At 34.6% G+C, this 15,951-nt stretch overlaps 1 pseudogene across 1 annotated transcript; it reads left to right on the forward strand.

Annotated features, from left to right (window-relative positions):
- The first annotated feature begins 292 nt into the window (after positions 1 to 292).
- Positions 293 to 10,510, forward strand: LOC309614648 (isoleucine--tRNA ligase, mitochondrial pseudogene; annotated as a pseudogene). Its single transcript has 2 exons — positions 293 to 306; positions 438 to 10,510. The product of its transcript is annotated as an isoleucine--tRNA ligase, mitochondrial pseudogene (transcript).
- Positions 10,511 to 15,951: the final 5,441 nt, after the last annotated feature.

The raw sequence follows: 15,951 nt of genomic DNA on the forward strand, positions 1-15,951 counted from the left end.
CACCACAGGCTCCTTCTGTGCTCTGTGCACACGCATTCCCGGTGGGGGCCACGGAGTTTCTCTGAGGCCCAGATGGCAGGAGCTGAGCATCAGGTGCTGGAGTGGAGGCCTGAGGGCCCCACTGTGCCTTTTGAGCTGGGCCCTTGGGAGCCAGACACACAGGGAATCTGTGGGGCCACCCTGCCTTTCCTGTCACCTGGGAAGGTGAGGAACCAAGATAAGGTGTCTGCCATTGTTAGTCACCAGAGGCAGTGGCCAGCTGCCTAACCTGAATAGAGGCAAATAGGACAATATGGAGCTGCTGTTGTAGATCCCCTTTGCCTTGAAGTTACTGGGCCACCAGCAGCCCAACACAGACATGGAGATCTAGCAGATTTTATTGGCTGAAAATGTAAGTGAAGAAACTTCTAGAAATGTAGATTTTCATAACTTCACAGCAAAGAGAAAGAAACGACAGAATTTTGCCTTCATGACGGACCTCCTTATGCAAATGGTGACCTTCATGCAGGACATGCTTTAAATAAGACTTTGAAAGATATGACTGGCTGATACTTTACGATGACAGTTTCCAAAACACATTTTATGTCAGGATGATATTGTAATGGGTTACTCATTGAAGTAAAAATATTACCAGAATTTGGTGAAAAAGCTCAGAATCTTTCATCCGTGAAATTAGAAAGTTCATTTGGTAAAGCAGCCAATGAGAAACAGAAATTGGCATTTAGTCTTTGGATAGTAATAGTAGATTGCAATAATTGCTACTCTACATTTGATAGAAAATATGAAGCCAAACAATTGAGAATTTTCTAATAAGTGTTTGATAACAGCTTGGTTTATCGATATTACAATACCTGTGTTTCGGTTTCCCTGGTCAAGGACTGCTTAGGTTCTACTTGAGCAGAACTTGAATAAAATCCTGAGTGTGTCAGTTGTTCTATACATGTAAAATTCTCTCACTTGAAACTTTCTAAGTTGGCATCCCTTATAGATAGTTTATCTTCTGTTAGCTTTTTTAGTCTGAACCACACAGTCTTGGACTTTTCCAGCCAGTTGCATTGTTTGCTATGTGCCCAAATCCAAGTACACTATTGAGAAATGTTCCAGTTCTGGAGATATCTATATATTTCCTGCAGATAAAGTAACACCTGTTGCTTCTACTTTGGAAACAATATTTGGAGTTATTTCAATATTTTCAAGTGTAACTTTGAAAAATGGTATTTGTACCCATCCTATATTTCCTGATAAAGCTCTCCTCTTTTATCTTCAAATTATACGACCATGACAAAACAAACAGGATTGGTTCACACAGTCCCAATTCATGATAAGGAAGATTACAGTGTAGATTTTCAACACAACCTGTTAATGAATTTTTCACTAAATGAGGATGACATTTTCACAGATGTTTCAGGTCCTAAACTTCAAAGACTGTACTTAAAGAAGGAACTGTTGTTGTAATAAATGTGCTTCAGGCAGCAAAGCATTTGTTGAAAAAGGATAATTTGGTATTTAGCTATCCTTACGACTGGAGGACTCAGAAGCCAGTGGTTACTCATGTCTGAAAGCAGTGGTTTGTAAGATATTAAGACCACATGAATTTTAAGACCACAGCCAAGGAATTGTTTTAAAAGGGGGAACTTCCTCCTAGATCAAGTGTGAACGCCGTGGTCAAAATCATGGACACACAACTATATTAGTATATATCAAGGCAAAGAGATTGAGGTGTTCAAATTCCTATGTTTTGTCATAATACACAAGATGAATTACTGATCAACATCCAAACCACTGAGCATATTATTGAACAAGTGGAACAACACAGCAGTGATATCTAATAGACTCCTTCCCCCGAGCAACTGCTTCCAAAAGAAGTCAAATCTCAGATTGGTGATCCTGATACCTTGGAATATGTGCCAGGCCAGGATATTTTAAACGTCTGGTTTAATAGATTTTCATGGCTTCATGTTCTTCCAGGTACTGACTAAAGAGCTAATTTGTACTTGAGAGGAAGAGTCCAGCTTGGTGGTTGGTTTCAGTCTTTTTTGATTAACATGTGTGACAGCAAGGAAAAAAGCACGTAGTAAGACAGTGGTTGTCAGGAATTAACCTTGGGGAAAGGGATAATAGACGTTTAAATCTTTGGGAATATCATTAATCATAATGTTGTCATCAGTGGAACACAAGATAAAAGCAGGGAGCCTCCCTAAGGTACTGATATCCTTCTTTGGTGGTAGCTGAGTCTTGTGTCATCATTAAAGTGACAGTTGGTTCATCTGTTCTTAATGCTGCCAGAGATGTTAGCAAGTTTAGGAATACCATGTGCTTTTTTTGTGGGGGAGGGGGTGGCTGGTTTCAGTACAGAACTGGTTTCAGTTCTGCTAAGGATATGTTTGTCATAGACCAGTATGCTACACTTAACTGTAGGATTTTGCAAACAAGATTATTGAGTCATATAAACAATATGATCTTGGAAAAGTTGTTTGCCTATTACAAGCATTTTATGCCACTGAACTCTCTTTTATTTCAGTGCAATCAAAGTTAGGCTTTATTGTGAAAATGAAAATGATCTCAGATCAACTCAAATGAAGTCAAATCAAATCAACTTGTCAGACTGCATCAACTAAAATTTTGGATGTAATATTTTTTTTGCTTTCACTCTTTCTCATGTCTGAAGACATATTCTAGCACATACCTCATGTTAAAGAACTCAAGAGTGTTTTTCGTACTGAGTAGAATAGTACAACAAGGAACCGGAAGAAGCAAGATAGGCAGAACCAGTAAAGAGTGCATGTGCAATGGGAGATTCATTTATTGGAAGCATCTCTGGCAAAAATGCAGCAGAGTACAAGGCTATCACTGTGATGGAACTTGGCCTGCTTTTTGAGGTAATAGAGATGCAATGAACTGAGGAGACTTCTCGTACCCCTCAGTTGAAGGAATTAATGATGACTTCTCACAGACTTTACTCACTCAACAACCTTGAGCAATAAATGCAGATGAAATTGAGCTTAAAGGCACAATCCTAATTAATTTAGAAGGTGATGATATTTCTGAAGAGTTTTCATATAAAGTGATTGTCATGCCAACTACCAAAGAAAAATACCCTCCTTGTTGGAAGTATACAGCTGCATCATCAGATAAACTCTGCCCTTGTGTTCAGAAGTGAGTGGTTGAAAGTAGTACTTCACTTTGTTATTAACAGCTCTCTGAGCAATAACACCCTGACAGTTCTGACTAGGGGTTTAATGGACTGTTTATAATGGAAAGAAATCCAAGATCTATATAATGAGTGAAAGAGTAAATAGTGGAGGATGGATATCAAATCACAATTATAAAAGAAGTATCTACTATAAATAGAGATAGAATAATGTGCATATATACATGTGAAAAAATATATATGTAGGTGTATTATTTCATATATTCATATCACAGACTTATTCAGGCATAGATATTGACTATCTTGCATTCAAATGTGGCTGAGCTGAGAATATTTTATATTTTATAAATTTTTTTGACACAGTATTTAAAGTTCTATAGTGTCTGAAAATGAAGACACTCTGGAAAACTTAAAACAAATAAACAGATGATCTTAGTAGCAGGGAAATATGGTAGGAAAAAAGATCAGCAAGCTTGGAGATACCATAATAGAAAATATCCAAATTAAAGCAAGAAAAAAGTGTTCACAAAAATATTAATTCTCCAATGCACATGCAGTATGGTTTTCCACAAAAGAGGAAGGCAGTAAAAAATGGGAAAAATATGGCAGAAATTTTTCAAATTTGACAAAACTATGAATCGAAGTCCCAAAAAGCTGAACAAATTTCAGTAGGATAAACACAAAGAAAACCACAACAAGCCACATTATCATCAGACTACTGAAAACAAGATAAAGGAAATCTTTAAAAAAGACAGAAGGGGAAATAATATAGAGGGGAACAAAATAAGAGTAATTGTGGGCATATGGTCAAAAATAATGTAAATCAGAAAAAGTAGAAGAGTATCTATGAAGTGCTGGAAGAAAAAAGATAAAAAGAACAAAAAACAAACCCAGTGAACCAATAATTGTTTATCCAGCAAAAGGATACTTCAAAAATAGAAAGACATATAGACAATTCAAATGAAAAAAAGCAGACAAAATTAATCTCCCAAAGAACTTTATTACAAGAAATGTTAAAGATAGTGTTTCAGTGTGATTAATTAAAGACATAAATAGTAAATTTTAGAGCAACCACAAAATTGATTATGTAAATATCATCCTCCTGTACTTACTCTAAGTATATTAATCTTAAATAGTCTACATTTCAAATATCTTCTAGATTGGTGATCACACACATATTTTATACAAGTACTTGCTTATATTCATTAAATATTTGGAGCAATGATTCATAACACATCTATGAAGATTTTGAAACATGCAGATGTTCAGGCCCCACCCAAGATTAATTGAATCAAAATCTCTAGGTTAGCAGTTCTGAGCAGTTCTGCAAATTCAAGGAATTCAAAAGCACACTGAAAAGTTTTTGTGCTTATTCAGACTGAACCTCTGAACTCTCTGAAGGTTAAAAACCTTCAATTTTTTCTCTTCTTCCTGCTTTCCCCAGAGTAGCAAATTCAGGTTTGCTGATTTCAATAAAAGGAAAAATAACATAATCAAAACTGGTCCGAGGGTGGGGGTGGGGACAATGCATACAGATGCCAAACCAGCTGAGTGATGCACCCATATTGCTGCAGCATTTTGGCACTCAATGTATTTTGCCTGATCTAAGGGGAAAAAAAGCAGAAGACACTAACTATTGGTTTGGCCAAAAAGTTCGTTCGGGTTTTTCTGTTGGATACTACAGAAAAACCGAATGAACTTTTGGCCAAACCAATACTAGTACCAAAAATGAAAGTGGGGACATTACTGCAGAAAGAGGGGAATTAAAAGGATAATAAAAGAAACTATGAACAACTCTGTGCCCACAAACTTAATAGCCTAGATGTAATGGGACAATTTCTTGAGAGACATGATCTGCCAAAACTCACATAGTAGAAATAGATAATCTGAATAGAAATATATTTGTCAACTAAATCAAATCAATAATTAATTAAAAAAGCACCAGATCCAGATGTGTTCAATGGTGAATTCTACAAAATATTTAAAGAAGAAATTATGGCAATGCTTTACAAGCTCTTTTAGAAGATAGAGGCAGTGGAAATACTTCCTAACTTATTCTATGAGGCCAGCATTACTATAATACCAAACCCAGACAAAGACATTATAAGATAAGGTAACTACAGATCAATATCTCTATGAAAATAGATGTATGAACTCTAAACAAAATATGAGTAAATCAAATCCAACAATGTATAAAAATAATTATACACCATTACCAAGTGGGATTTATCCCAGTTGTGCAAAGCTGGTCCATCTTTCAAAGATCAATTAATGTAATTCATTAATTAATGTAATTCTTTAACCCACATCAGTGGGTTGAAGAAGAAACATAACTTGATCACATCAACAGATATGGAAAAAGCATTTGACAAAATTCAACACCCATAAAATAAAAACTCTCAGCAAGCTGGGAATAGAGGGAAACTTCCTCAACTTGACAAATATGTACAAAAAACTGACCACAATCATCATACTTAATGATGAAAAATTTGAAATTTTCCCACTAATATCAGAAACAAGACAAGAATTTCCCCACTCACCACAGTTTTTCAGCATCGTACTAGAAGTCCTAGCTAATGAAATAAGAAAAGAAAATGAAATGAGTTATATAGTTTGGGAAGGAATAAATAAAACTGTCATTGTTTACAGATGGCATAATCACCTACATAGAAAATCTGAAAGAATCAAGAAGAAAAAAAGACCTCCAAGAACTGATAAGTGATTATAGTAAGGTTGCAGGATACAAGATTAATATACAAAAGTCAATCACTTTCCTATATACCAGCAATGAACAAGGGGAATTTAAAATTAAAAACAAAATACTGTTTACATTAGCACCCTTCCAAAATAAAATACTTGGAAATAAAACTAACAAAATATGTACACTATGTATGTGAAGAAAACTACCAAACTCTGATGAAAGGAATCAAAGACAAACTAAATAGAGGGAGGGATATTCCATGGTCATGCATCATGAGACCCAATATTGTCAAAATGTCAATTCTTCCCAACTTGATCTATATAGATCTTCAATGCAATCTTAATCAATAACACAGTAAGTTATTTTTTGAGTATCAACAAACTGATTCTAAAATTTATATGGAGAGGCAAAACACCCAGAATAGCCAACACAATATTGTAAAAGAACAAAGTTGGAGACTGAAACTACTTGACTTGAAGACTTAACTATAAAGCTACAGCAATCAAGACAATGTGGCATTGGTGAAAGAATAGACAAATAAATCAGTGGAACACAGTAGAGAGCCCAGGTATTTCATCCATGTAAATATGCTCAATTGATCTTTGACAATGAAGCAAAGGCAATATAATGAAGAAAAAATAGTCTTCTCTACAAATGCTGCTGGAATAACTGGACATCCATAGACAAAAACATGAATCTAGGCACAGACCTTAAACAATTAAAATAAAGTAACTCAAAATGGACCATAGTTTTAAATGTAAAACACAAAACTGTAAAACTCTTAGAAGATAACGTAGTAGGAAATCTAGATGTCCTTGGGTTTGGTGATGACTTTTTAGATACAGCACTAAAGGTGCAATCCACAAACAAAAAATTTATAAGCTGTATGTTAAAATTAAAAACTCCTCTGAGAAAAGACAGTAACAAGAGAATGAAAAGGCAAGCCACAGAATGGAAGAAAATATTTGCAAAAGATATATTTGATAAAGGATTTTTTGTGCAAACTACACAAAAATCTCTTAAATCTCAAAACAAAAAAGAAACAACCCAATTTAAAAATGGGTGACTATCTTAACAGATATCTCATCAAAGAAGTGATACAGATGAAAATAAGCATATGAAAAGATGCTCCACATAAGTCATCAAGGAAATACAAATTAAAATAACAATGTGATACCACTACAAACCTGTTAGCATGGTTACCATCCAGAATACAACAACAAATGCTGGTGAGGATGTGGAACAACAGGAAGTTTCATTCATTGCTGATGGAAATCAAAATAGTTTATATATATATATATATATATATATATATATATATATATATATATAAATTTTCCATATTATTAAGATGTTTTGACATCTTAAAAAATCTTTCTAGCTAGGACTAGCCAATTCTTAGAGATAACAAAAGACCCAGCTGCAAGCATGCCTTTGATATATGCACACTACAATCCAGAGCCATTCCTCCTCTAGTTGGCCTATACACCCCAGGAGGCAGTATTCCTCTGCCTTAATCATCCCTGAGCCAGGTACCCAGCAATTAGTGACCACCCTTATAACTTAGAGACCACCAAATTATTCAAATTATCCAATCTTAAGTTATTCACCCTGCCTTGCTTTGCCTTTCTTATAGAATCCCGGTTAAGGCTCTGGCCTAATGCTTTCCCCTTGCTCCTCTCTTATGCATCCTGACCACCCTAGTTTTCTTCCATACCTCCAGTCTCTAAGACCTGTGGGAATAGCAAACCTTGTTTATTCCTGAGCCCTTCCGCTGTCTCCTCTTGTGGCCACACTTAACTGACAACCTCATAAAAGGACACAGAACATATAGCCACTTAAGAAGGCAGTTTGGTGGTTTCTGACAAAAGCAAACGTACTCCTACTGTACGATCCAGCAATCATACTGCTTGGTATTTACCTAGAGTTGAAAACTTATGTCAACACAAAAACCTGTGCAGGGATGTTCGTAGCAGCGTTATTCATAGTTGTCAAAACTGGGAAGAAAACAAGATGTCCTTCAGTAGGTGATAAACTGTGGATAAACTGTGGTACACTCAGATAATAGAATATTATTAAGGGCTAAAAAGAAATGTGCTATCAAGCCATGAAAAAACATAGAGAAAACTTAAATACATATTACTAAGTGAAAGAAGTCATACTGAAAAGTTACATATTGAATGATTCCAACTATATGTCACTCTAGAAAAGGCAAAATTATGAAGAAGTAAAAAATCAGTGGTTGTCGGGTTTGGGGGGAGTGGGGGTGTGGAAAGATTAGGTGGAGCAAAGAGGATTTTTAGGGCAGTGAAACTACTCTTCATGATAGTATAATGGTGGATACACATTATTATACATTTATCCAAACCCACAGAATGTATAACATGGAGTGAACCCTAACATAAACAATGAATTTTGAGGGATTTGATGTATCAAGGTAGGTTCATCAACTATAAAAAAATACCACACTTGTGGGTGATATTAATAATGGAGGGATATGCATGTATGGGGTCAGGGGGCACATGGAAATTCTCTATACCTTCTGCTTAATATTGCTATAGACTTAAAACTCTAAAAAATAAAGTCTATTAAAAAATTCAAGTGTTGGAAAATGTACTATGCAAAATATAGCAAGAGTTCAAATGACTCAGTAACAGGATAGACTTCAGAACAAGAAACATTACTAAGTGATAAAGAAGGGTGGTTCAAAATAATAAAAGGGTAAATTTATAAATAAGTTATGTAAATAATGATAATGAAAAATAATCTTTTAATATTTGAGGGAGATCTAAGCACATGCTTAAAGAAAGCTTTATAGACTGAAATATTTAAAATTGAAGAAAAATCTCATAAAATTATCTACTTTTGTACCTTTAGAGGCTATGAAACAAAAATACGTTAAACCTAAAGTAAATGAAGAGAACTAATAAATAAATAGCAAAAAGGAAATAGAAAATTTAAAAATACAGAAAAACTATGAAATCCAAAGCTGTTTATTTTTAAAGATCAAAAAATCTATAAATTTCTAGTTAGATTGATGAATATGAAAGGAGAAATGAGGCATATTATCAATAGCAGAAACAAAAGAGAGGCAGCCTTAGAAATTCTAAAGATATTAAAAGGTTAGAAAAGGAAATATGATAAACTATGTGCCAGAAAAATTGGTAAATCAAAGGAAGTGGATAATCCCCCAAAATGTAACAAATTACCAAAACTTACACAGGAAGAAAAAAATATGTGAATAGAGTTTACTCTACCAAAGAAATAAATGTGAAGGCAAAATCCTTACCAAAAAAGAAAGTTTGAAGGCCATATGTGTTTATTGGTAATTTTACCAATGTTTACCAAAGAAGAAATAACTACAATCATATGTACAATTTTCCCAGAAGTAGTGGAGAAGAAAACCCTCCTTAACTCATCTAGTGAGACCATCATTATCCTGATGCTGTAACCCCATAAAGTATATAAAAGAAAAAAATATTGCCAATATTTTTCAGCATCATGAAAGTAAAAGTCTTTAACAAAACATTAGAAAATTGACTTCAACAATAAAAAGGATAATACATCTTGAACGAGCAGGAGTGTAAGCTTGGTTAAACCTCAGAAGACTAATCAATGTAATTTATCATATCTAGCCACATGATTATCTATATAGAAGCAGAAAATTTTGACAAAATTCAACATCTATTGACATTAAAAATTGTCAGCAAGACACAAATGAAAGGAAATTTTCTTAATTAGATACAGGGCATCTAAAAATAACTATAGCTACCATCATAGTTAATAGTAAAGTTAATCAATTTCCCCTAAGATCAGTAAAAATGCAAGATAAAGAAAAGTCTTGTGCATTTAGAATGAAACTCACTAAAATAATTTTGAGTGAAAAATCCAGATATAAACACTTTATTTAAAGTTCACACTACGGCAACACCAAAGTGTTTGGTATGTACACTTAAGTGGTTGTATTTTAGAGAAAAGCAGAATAGTGATTATTATAAAATCTAAGATAGTAACAAATTTGGGGTATGAGGGGGACAACATTCTATTTACTGATCTGAATAATGATTACATGCTTGTTTACTATAAGTAATTTTTAAGTTGTATACCTTTTTACACATTTGGAAACAGGAGGTTAAAAAGAAAGTTAAATGGGAATTTAGTGGGGTCCACAGAGAGTGCACCTATAAAGGCTGTTTAACCCTATGCTAGTCTAAAAAAGTAGAACAAAGTTTTCCATGTTACCTAGTCTCTCTCAGCTAGGGAGGAGTTCAGATGGAAGTAGACTATATTTCTAACCAGAAATTAAGTGTGACTGTTGTTTGAAACATTCTTTGTGTCATATTCCTGGGGCAGCTGCCATATATTACAAAATAATATATAATATTACACATTGCATATGCTATATTATATGCTATTTTATATATCATTATATTATAATATTCTTTATTTTTTATTGGAGTACAGTTGATTTACAATGCTGTGTTAGTTTCTGCTATACAGCAAATAAATATACAAATATCCACTCTGTTTTTAGATTATTTTCCCTTATAGATCATTACAGAGTTGAGAAGAGTTCCCTGCACTATACAGTAGGTCCTTATTAGTTATCTACCTTATATATAGTATTGTGTATATGTAAATCCCAATCTCCCAATTTATCCCTCCCCTGCCCCTGCTCCCCCCCACACCCTGGTAACCATAAGTATGTTTTCTACATCTGTGACTCCATTTCTGTTTTGTAAATAAGTCCATTTGTACCATTTTTTTATATTCCACATACAAGCGATATCAAATGATATTTTGTCTTTCTCTGTCTGAATTACTTTGCTCAGTATGACAAACTCTAGGTGCACCCATGTTGCTGCAAATGACATTATTTTGTTCCTTTTATATGGCTGAGTAATATTCCATTGTATACATGTACCACATCTTTTTTATCCATTCTGCTGTTGATGGACACTTAGGTTGCTTCCATGTTCTGGGTATTGTAAATAGTGCTGCAATGAATATTGGGGTATATGTATATTTTTGAGGTATCGTTTTTTCTGGATATATGCCCAGGAGTAGAATTGCAGGGTCATATGGTAGCTCTATTTTTACTTTTTGAGGAAGCTCCATACTATTCTCCATAGTGGCTGTACAAATTTACATTCCCACCAACAGTGTAAGAGGGTTCCCTTTCCTCCACACCCTCTCCAGCACTTATTTTTTGTAGATTTTTTAATGAAAGCCATTCTGACCAGGTGAGAGATACCTCATTTTAGTTTTGATTTGCATTTCTCTAATAATTAGTGATGTTGAGCATCTTTTCATGTGCTTTTTAGCCATCTGTATATCTTCTTTGGAAAAATGTCTATTTAGATCTTCTACTCTATTTTGGTTGGGTTATTTGTTTTTTTGATATTGAGCTGCATGAGCTATTTGTATATTTTGGAGATTAACCCCTTGTCAGTCTCATCATTTGCAAATATGTCTCCCATACTGTGGGTTGTCTTTTGTTTTATTTATGGTTTCCTTTGCTGTGCAAAACTTTTAAGTTTAATTAGGTCCCACTTTTTAATTTTTGCTTTTATTTTCATTGCTCTAGGAGGAGGATCAAAAAATATCTTGCTGTGATTTATGTCAGAGAATGTTGCTTATGTTTTCCTCTATGCATTTTATAGTATTCAACCTTACACTTAGTTCTTTAATCCATTTTGAGTTTATTTTTGTGTATGGTGTTAATTTCATTCCTTTGCATGCAGCTGTCCAGTTTTCCCAGCAGCATTTATTGAAGAGACTGTCTTTAATTAATTGTATAGTCTTGCCTCCTTTGTCATAGATTAGGTGACCATAGGTGTTTGGGTTTATCTCTTTCTATCCTGTTCCACTGATCTATATTTCTGTTTTTGTGCCAGTAGTGTACTGTTTTGATGACTGTAGCTTTGTAGCATAGTCTGAAGTCAGGGAGCCTGAATCATCCAGCTCCATTTTTCTTTTTCAAGATTGCTTTGGCTATTCTTGGTCATTTGTGTTTCCACACAAATACTAATTTTTTTTTGTTTTAATTCTGTAAAAAATGTCAGTGGTAATTTGATAGAGATTGCATTGAATCTGTAGATTGCTTTGGGTAGTATAGACATTTTGACAATATTGATACTTCAATCCAAAAACATGGTATATCTCTCCATCTGTTTGTGTCATATTTGATTTCTTTCATCAGTATCTTATAGTTTTCTGAGTACAGTTCTTTTGCCTACTTAAGTATGTTTATTCCTAGGTATTTTATTCTTTTTGATGAAATGGAATGGGATTGTTTCCTTAATTTCTCTTTCTGGCCCTTCATTGTTAGTGTATAGGTATGCAAGAGATTTCTGTGTAATAATTTTGTATCCTGCAAACTTACCAAATTTATTGATGAGTTCTAGTAGTTTTCCCAAGCCTCTAGGATTTTCTATGTATTGTAACGTCATCTGCAAACAGTGAAAATTTTATTTGTTCTTTTCCAATTTGGATTACTTTTATTTATTTTTCTTCTCTGATTGCTGCAGCTAGGGCTTCCAAAACTATGTTGAATAAAAGTGGCAAGAGTGGACCTCCTTGTCTTGTTCCTGATCTTAGAGGAAATTCTTTCAGTTTTTCACCATTGGGAATGATGTTTGCTGTGGGTTTGTTATATATGGCCTTTATTATTTTGCAGTAGTTTCCCTCTATACCCACTTCCTGGAGAGTTTTTTTATCATAAACCGGTGTTGAATTTTGTCAAAAGCTTTTTCTACATCTATTCAGAGGATTATATGGTTTTTGTCTTTCAGATTGTTAATGTGGTGTATCTTGTTGACTGATTTGCGTGTATTGAAGAATTCTTGCACCCTGGGATAAATCCCACTTGATCATGGTGTATGATCATTTTAATATGTTGTTGGATTCTGTTTGCTAGTATTTTGTTGAGGATTTTTGCGTCTATGTTCATCAGTTATATTGGCCTGTAATTTTCCTTTTTTTGTGATATTTTTGTGTGGTTTTGCTATCAGGGTGATGGTGGTCTCATAGAATGAGCTTGGGAGTATTCCTTCCTCTGTAATTTTTTGGAAGAGTTTCAGATGGATAGGTGTTAACTTTTCTCTAGATGTTTGACAGAATTCACCACTGAAGTCACCTGTTCCTGGACTTTTGTTTGTTGATAGCTTTTTAATCACAATTTCAATTTCAGTAGTTGTGATTGGTCTGTTTATATTTTCTATATTTCTTCCTGCTTCAGTCTTGTAACATTGTACCTTTCTAAAAATTTGTCCATTTCTTCTAGGTTTCCCATTTTATTGGCATATAGTTGCTTGTGGTAGTCTCTGATGAGCCTTTGTATTTCTGTGGTATCAGTTGTAACTTCTTCTTCATTTCTGATTTTATTGATTTGAGTCCTCTCCCTTTTTTTCTTGTTGAGTCTAGCTAAAGGTTTATCAATTTTCCTTATCTTCTCAAAGAACCAGCACTTAGTTTCATTGATCTTTGCTCTTATTTTCTTCATCTCTATTTCATTTATTTCTGCTCCAACTTTTACGATTTCTTTCCTTTTGCTAACATTGGGTTTTGTTTGTTCTTCCTTCTCTAGTTGCTTTTGGTGTAAGGGTAGGTTGTTTATTTAAGATTTTTCTTGTTTCTTGAGGTAGGATTGTATTGCTCTAAACTTCCCTCTTAGCACTGATTTTGCTGCATCCCATAGGTTTTGGATCATCATGTTTTCATTTTCATTTGTCTCTAGGTATTTTTTGATTTCTTCAGTGATCTGTTGGTTGTTTAATAACATACTGTTTAGTCTCCATTAGTTTGTGTTTTTTACAGGTTTTTTTTTTTCCTGTAATTGATTTCTAATCTCATAGCATTGTGTTCAGAAAAGATGCTTAATACTGTCTCAATTTCTTAAATTACTGAGGCTTGATTTCTGACCCAAGATGTGATCTATCCTGGAGAATGTTCCGTGTGCACTTGAGAAGAAAGTGTATTCTGCTGCTTTCAGGTGGAATGTCCTATAAATATCAATTAAGTCTATCTGGTCTAATGTGTCATTTAAGGCTTATGTTTCCTTATTAATTTTCTGTCTTGATGATCTGTCCATTGTGGTAACTCCCACACTATTATTGTGTTACTTTTGATTTCCCCTTTTATGGCTGTTAGCATTTGCCTTATATATTGAGGTGCTCCTATGTTGGGTGCATATATATTTACAATTGTTATATCTTCTTCATGGATTGATCCCTTGATCATTATGTAGTGTCCTTCCTTATCTCTTGTAACAGTCTTCATTCTAAAGTTTATTTTGTCTGATATGAGTTTTGCTACTCCAATTTTCTTTTGATTTCCATTTGCACTGAATATCTTTTTCCATCCCCTCACTTTCCATCTGTATGTGTCCCTAGGTCTGAAGTGGGTCTCTTGTAGACAACATTTATATGGGTCTTGTTTTCATATCCATTCAGCCAGTCTGTGTCTTTTGGGTGGAGCATTTAATCCATTTACATTTAAGGTAATTATCGATATGTGTGTCCCTATTGTCATTTTCTTAATTGTTTTTGGTTTGTTTTTGTAGGTCTTTTTTCTTTCCTTCCTCTTTTGTTCTCTTCTCTTGTGGTTTGATGACCATCTTTAGTGTTGCATTTGGATTGCTTTTTCTTTTGTATGTGTGTATCTATTGCAGTTTTTTGTTTGCATTTCTCATGAGGTTTTGATATAGCAGTCTATATGTATCCAAGGTTGTTTGAAGTTGCTGGTCTCTTAATTTCAAATACAATTCCTGTTTCCTGCATTTGTACTCTCCTCTTCACATGGTTGATGATTTTGATATCATATTTGTGTGTGGATGATTTCCTGCTTTTACTGTATGTTTGTCTTTACCAGTGAGCTTTCCCATTTGTGATTTTCTCATTTCTACTTGTGACCTCTTTTTATTTATTTTTTCCCCTTGCCTAGAGAAGTTTCTTTAGCATTTGTTGTAAAGGTGGTCTGGTGGTGCTGCATTCTCTTAGCTTTTGCTTGTCTGTAAAGCTTTTGATTCCGCCATCAAATCTGAATGAGAGCCTTGCTGGGTATGGTATTCTTGGTTGTAGGTATTTTCCCTTCATCACTTTAAGTATATCATGTCACTCCCTTCTGGCCTGCAGTGTCTGCAGAAAAAAATCAGCTCATTGACTTATTGGGAATCCCTGTATGTTATTTGTTGATTTTCCCTTGTTGCTTTTAATATTTTTTCTTTGTATTTAATTTTTATTGTTAGTTTTATTAATATGTGTCCCTCCTTAGGTTTAGCCTGTCTGGGACTCTCTGTGCTTCCCAGACTTGGGTGACTATTTCCTTTCCCATGTTAGAGAACTTTTTGACTATCATCTTTTCAAATATTTTCTCAGGCCCTTTCTCTCTCTCTTCTTCTTCTTCTGGGACCTCTGTAATGGGAATGTTGGTGCATTTAATATTGTCCCAGAGGTCTCTTAGACTGTCCTCATTTCTTTTCTTTTCTTTTTTATTCTGTTCTGCAGCAGTGATTTCCACCACTCTGTCTTTCATCTCACTTATTCATTCTTCTGCCTCAGTTATTCTGCTATTGATTTGTTTGAGTGTATTTTTCATTTCAGTTATTGTGTTGTTCATCTCTGTTTGTTTTTTTAATCTTCCATCTCTTTTTTAAACATTTCTTTTATCTTCTTGGTCTGTGCCTCCATTCTTTTTCTCAGATTTTGGATCATCTTTACTATCATTATTCTGAATTCTTTTTCCAATAGATTGCCTGTCTCCACTTCATTTAGTTGTTCTTGTAGGTTTTTATCTTGCTCCTTCATTTGCAACATACATCTCTATCATCCCTAACTTACAGTGTTTATGGTCTCCATTCCACAGGCTGCAGAATCATAGCTCCTCTTGCTTCTGATGTCTGCCTCCTGGTCTGTGAGATTGGTCCAGGGTTTTTTTCAGACTTCCTTTTTGGAGGGACTGGTGCCTGCCCTTTGGTGGGTGGAGTTGTTTCTTGTCCCTCTGGTGGGCAGGGCCATGCCAGGGGGTATGTTTTGTGATGGCTGTGAGATCAGTATGGCTTTAGGCAGCCTGTCTGCTGATGGGTGGGGCTGTGTTCCTG

The sequence above is a fragment of the Balaenoptera borealis genome, assembly GCF_965194805.1.
Source record: "Balaenoptera borealis genome assembly, chromosome: 17".
Classification (NCBI taxonomy): Eukaryota; Metazoa; Chordata; class Mammalia; order Artiodactyla; family Balaenopteridae; genus Balaenoptera; species Balaenoptera borealis.